The sequence below is a fragment of the Lissotriton vulgaris genome, chromosome 2_1 (assembly GCF_964263255.1).
Source record: "Lissotriton vulgaris chromosome 2_1, aLisVul1.2, whole genome shotgun sequence".
NCBI classification, from domain to species: domain Eukaryota; kingdom Metazoa; phylum Chordata; class Amphibia; order Caudata; family Salamandridae; genus Lissotriton; species Lissotriton vulgaris.
In genome coordinates this window covers 55,868,111-55,874,110 of record NC_141687.1, presented here as the reverse complement: position 1 = coordinate 55,874,110, position 6,000 = coordinate 55,868,111, and positions in this window count along the sequence as shown.

The window sequence follows — 6,000 nt, the reverse complement described above, 5'->3', positions numbered from 1 at the left end:
AAGTTTCTGATGATAACTGGTTGGGAAAAAGTAAGGGCTTCATTAAATGTGCTGTCTGCAAGGCGTGTAAGATAGGGAAGAGTCGCACTTCTTATAACACGCCTTTTAGCGATGAGGTGATGGACATTAAAAAGAAAATCACCTGTAAATCGGACTTTGTTGTCTATGTGTTGGAGTGCGCTTGTGGCCTTCGATACGTGGGCAGCACGAAATTGCAGGTTCACAAGCGCATCCTACAACATCTAAGGGCAATTAGCAACAGGGATGAGACTTACCCTGTTGCTAGACATGTGAATGCATGCCACGGAGGTGATGTAGGATGTCTACAGTACTATGCCATAGATATGGTTCCACCCCTTCGTAGAGGGGATAGAGAGGCGCGATTGAGAATATTGGAGACTCGTTACATCTTGGAGCTCAATTCTAAAACCCCTAATGGTCTGAACCAAACTGAAGACTTACATTCATGTTTATACTGATAATCTGAATAGTAAGCAGGGGGTTTCAATCGCCAAAATATTAGTACTGTAAGAGGGCGCAATCTGTTTTAATACAAAGGGAGCATTATCAAACATGAGATATATATGACTGACTCTGAATTTCTTGCTATAGCGCTGCGTGTTAACGCTCCTCCTGCATTTCCAACTTTTTAAATAATTTTAAACATTAGCCTAATCTTGATTTGCGTCGCGCGATCGCGCTTTGTGTATTAATTTGTATCAGCCGCTTAGGGGGAATTAAGGGAGCACTTACCCTCACTATAACTGCTGCACTCCCACATTTTGTGGGGTAGAAGGGACTCAGGGGCACTGCACAGCATCGCGCCGGTTTCGAGCGCCATTTTGGAGTGGGGAGAAGGTTTTCTCCTCACGGAGCGCCATCTTGGGTGAGGGAGAGCCACTCGCCCTGCCAGGACCCACGCATTGGAGGAGGAAGTAATATAAGTAGGACCTCCTACCTCTCTCAGGCTGACTCTGAATTTCTTGCTATAGCGCTGCGTGTTAACGCTCCTCCTGCATTTCCAACTTTTTAAATAATTTTAAACATTAGCCTAATCTTGATTTGCGTCGCGCGATCGCGCTTTGTGTATTAATTTGTATCAGCCGCTTAGGGGGAATTAAGGGAGCACTTACCCTCACTATAACTGCTGCACTCCCACATTTTGTGGGGTAGAAGGGACTCGGGGGCACTGCACAGCATCGCGCCGGTTTCGAGCGCCATTTTGGAGTGGGGAGAAGGTTTTCTCCTCACGGAGCGCCATCTTGGGTGAGGGAGAGCCACTCGCCCTGCCAGGACCCACGCATTGGAGGAGGAGGTAATATAAGTAGGACCTCCTACCTCTCTCAGGTTGACTCTGAATTTCTTGCTATAGCGCTGCGTGTTAACGCTCCTCCTGCATTTCCAACTTTTTAAATAATTTTAAACATTAGCCTAATCTTGATTTGCGTCGCGCGATCGCGCTTTGTGTATTAATTTGTATCAGCCGCTTAGGGGGAATTAAGGGAGCACTTACCCTCACTATAACTGCTGCACTCCCACATTTTGTGGGGTAGAAGGGACTCGGGGGCACTGCACAGCATCGCGCCGGTTTCGAGCGCCATTTTGGAGTGGGGAGAAGGTTTTCTCCTCACGGAGCGCCATCATGGGTGAGGGAGAGCCACTCGCCCTGCCAGGACCCACGCATTGGAGGAGGAGGTAATATAAGTAGGACCTCCTACCTCTCTCAGGCTGACTCTGAATTTCTTGCTATAGCGCTGCGTGTTAACGCTCCTCCTGCATTTCCAACTTTTTAAATAATTTTAAACATTAGCCTAATCTTGATTTGCGTCGCGCGATCGCGCTTTGTGTATTAATTTGTATCAGCCGCTTAGGGGGAATTAAGGGAGCACTTACCCTCACTATAACTGCTGCACTCCCACATTTTGTGGGGTAGAAGGGACTCGGGGGCACTGCACAGCATCGCGCCGGTTTCGAGCGCCATTTTGGAGTGGGGAGAAGGTTTTCTCCTCACGGAGCGCCATCTTGGGTGAGGGAGAGCCACTCGCCCTGCCAGGACCCACGCATTGGAGGAGGAGGTAATATAAGTAGGACCTCCTACCTCTCTCAGGCTGACTCTGAATTTCTTGCTATAGCGCTGCGTGTTAACGCTCCTCCTGCATTTCCAACTTTTTAAATAATTTTAAACATTAGCCTAATCTTGATTTGCGTCGCGCGATCGCGCTTTGTGTATTAATTTGTATCAGCCGCTTAGGGGGAATTAAGGGAGCACTTACCCTCACTATAACTGCTGCACTCCCACATTTTGTGGGGTAGAAGGGACTCGGGGGCACTGCACAGCATCGCGCCGGTTTCGAGCGCCATTTTGGAGTGGGGAGAAGGTTTTCTCCTCACGGAGCGCCATCTTGGGTGAGGGAGAGCCACTCGCCCTGCCAGGACCCACGCATTGGAGGAGGAGGTAATATAAGTAGGACCTCCTACCTCTCTCAGGCTGACTCTGAATTTCTTGCTATAGCGCTGCGTGTTAACGCTCCTCCTGCATTTCCAACTTTTTAAATAATTTTAAACATTAGCCTAATCTTGATTTGCGTCGCGCGATCGCGCTTTGTGTATTAATTTGTATCAGCCGCTTAGGGGGAATTAAGGGAGCACTTACCCTCACTATAACTGCTGCACTCCCACATTTTGTGGGGTAGAAGGGACTCGGGGGCACTGCACAGCATCGCGCCGGTTTCGAGCGCCATTTTGGAGTGGGGAGAAGGTTTTCTCCTCACGGAGCGCCATCTTGGGTGAGGGAGAGCCACTCGCCCTGCCAGGACCCACGTGACCTTTCACGCCGGCCATTTAAGATGGCTGCTCAACAGGTGCGCAGCAACGGTGCGCAGCGGGTGCGCCGTAGGGGCGCCGGAGGTGCGCCAGAGGTAAGCCCGTTTGCGCCCGTTCGCGCAACGGACGTGCCGGGGGCCGGTACCTCTGGATCCCGTCCACGAGATACATTTACCTACTCTCGTGACGAACTGCTAGGCCTTAATATTAGTCCCCCGTCCAGTAAACCTGCAACATCACAGACAGACTCCTTTAGTTGTGGCCTTTTGAACGTTAGGTCACTGTGCTTACATCATGAGGAGATTGCCCTCACGATTGAACAACATGAGTTAGATATGCTACTCATGACGGAGACATGGACGAACATCGACTGTGCTGCAGAGTTGGGCTTGGCTTGCCCTTCGGGATATAAAATCAGGCACATCCCTCGTATTGGTGCTAGAGGGGGTGGACTAGGACTTATATTCAGAGAGTCTATTGATCTCTCCCTCATTGATATTAAGTCCATTCCTGGTTACGAATTACTTGCCTTCTCTCTAAATGGACAGGGGGGCGCCCTATTCACTGGTCTACTTTGTTATAGACCTCCATCTAGCCCTTTATCCGCAGTCACGGGGTTGATTGAGTTAATTCTGGATCTATCCGCCTCACATTCAAGGCTAATGGTGTTAGGCGATCTCAATCTTTGGCTGGGCGGCCCTGGAGATACCGTACTTGCAGATCTGACCCAGACCTGTCAGAGTATCTCACTGCAGCAGTTGGTCCTTACTCCTACCCATCAAAAGGGCCATATACTAGACCTCATCCTCGCCGACCCAGAGTTTGTAACTGTTCAAAACATCCTACCTCAGTGCTGGACGGACCATGCGTTAATCCTTTTCTCTCTCACACCCAAGATGGAGCAGGGGAGAAATAGGAATTTAGGTGGAGTTAAAAGTTCCAGGCAATGGTCTAAACTCTTGCGTCAGTCCCCTTTACCCCCTCTACTCTTGGAGGGCTTTACGTTAGAGGAAAACGTAGATCTGAGTTATGAAAGACTTAGCCAAAGGATTGTGTCTTCCCTTGACTCGCTGGCCCCTCTACGGAAACTAAGAAATAGGCCCACACCAGCGATGCCATGGTTTTCCGAGGAGTTGCTTCAACTTAAACTCCAATGCAAGCGAGCTGAGCGCACATGGAGAAAGAAATACCTGGACTCAGACCGGAACCTTTACAAACAGGCCTTGTCCATCTATAAAGCACAGATCAAATGTGCGAAGGCCAGGTTTCTGGAAGAGTCTCTGCGGGCGGCAGTTAACAAATCACAGACCTTATTTAAGATCGTGAAGGATCTGTCATGCCCTGCTAGTGCGACAAATACCATCATCGCATCTCAGTCCCTGTGCGACTCACTGGCACAGGCCTTTGAGGATAAAATCGCGGCCATTCTGAACAATCTTGGCACAACACCCGGCGGTAATCCCGAGAGCCGCTCGGAAAGGCACGCCAAGACTATCATAGACTGCACCTCCAGCAGTGCTAAGTTGGACTGTTTCCCTTCTCCATCTTTCGAGGAATTTTGCTCCTTGGCCAATAGTGTTTCGTCGGGATCACCTCTAGACCCAATACCGCATAAATATTGGAAGCTCTTCCGGGATGAACTCTTCCTTCCGCTGTTTACCATCTGCGATCAGTCCCTGGTTTCGGCACGGGTACCAGATTGCTGGAAACTTGCTGTGGTATCCCCTCTACTCAAAAAGCCCACCTTGGACCCGGCTAATCCTGCAAATTATCGACCCATCTCCCTGCTCCCGTTTCCAATAAAGATTCTGGAAAAATGGGTTACAAAACATCTATCAAAACATCTGGAGACTGGGTCCTGTTTGGATGAAGTCCAATTTGGATTTAGACCGGCCCATGGGACGGAATCAGCGCTGGTGACTGTACTTGACGATCTTAGAACGCGAGCCGACCATGGAAGAGCAGCCTTCTTAGTACTGCTCGACATGTCGGCCGCGTTCGATACTGTCAGCCACGCAATTCTGATTCACAGACTAGAGGAAGTAGGGGTAACTGGCCTCGCACTACAGTGGTTGACATCTTATCTTGGAAATCGCCACCAGGTAGTGGCATTGCCACCGTTTCAATCTAACATCAAAAAAGTGGCGCAAGGTGTTCCACAAGGGTCGGCCATCAGCCCTATCCTCTTCAACCTGTACCTGCGGCCCCTAGTTGCGCTGATTAGATCCTTTGGCATAGCGGTGACGAACTACGCAGACGACACCCAACTTGTCTTCTCACTTGAGGGCAAGGAAGCAGTGACTCTTGACACCTTCCACCGCTGTATGCTCGCAACCGCGGACTGGCTAAATCAGAATTCGCTGCAGTTTAACAGCTCCAAAACTGAGGTCCTACACTGCACCACTGATCGCATCCCTAGACCTCTTCCACCGGATTTTTGGCCACCCTCCTTCCAAAGTACGATTGGGCCTACCACCTCGGTCCGCAATTTGGGAGTGATGTTTGGGTCCAATCTCCAATTGGATGCAGCTGTTAACAAAACAGTGAGTACTTGCATGGGACTGCTTCGCATGTTGAGGAAGGTCCTCCCGATGCTTCCTAAGGACAGCAGGCCAGAAGTGGTGAGGAGCATTATCGTAAGCCGTCTGGATTACTGCAATGCCCTATTTCTTGGAGCACCAGCCACCTTGATAGGAAAATTGCAACGGGTGCAAAATCTTGCAGCCAAACTGGCGCTTGCTCGCCGCCGCTATGACTCCTCATCCCAGGCATTAAGAGACCTTCATTGGCTACCGATCCTTCAACGGATCGATTTTAAATCTGTATGTATTGTATTCAAGGCCCTCCACGGACTTGGCCCAGTACCACTTCAGAACATGTTTCACTGGTACACTCCGCCGAGATCCCTTCGCTCGGCTTCCGCTCATCTTGCTGTGGTGCCTAAAGTCTTGAGAGCTCGGCTGGGCGGACGATCTTTCAGCTTTACGGCAGCCAGATTATGGAATACTCTTCCGTTAGGATTGAGAAGTACGCAAGACTTTCTCTCTTTCAAGAAACTCCTAAAAACACATCTTTTTCCTAGGACTGCATCTTCTTAATCCCAAATTCTAGTAGGATGTATGGCAGGATTTTCATCAGTCAAAGCGCCAGGATACCCGTGGGGTGACAGATACGCGC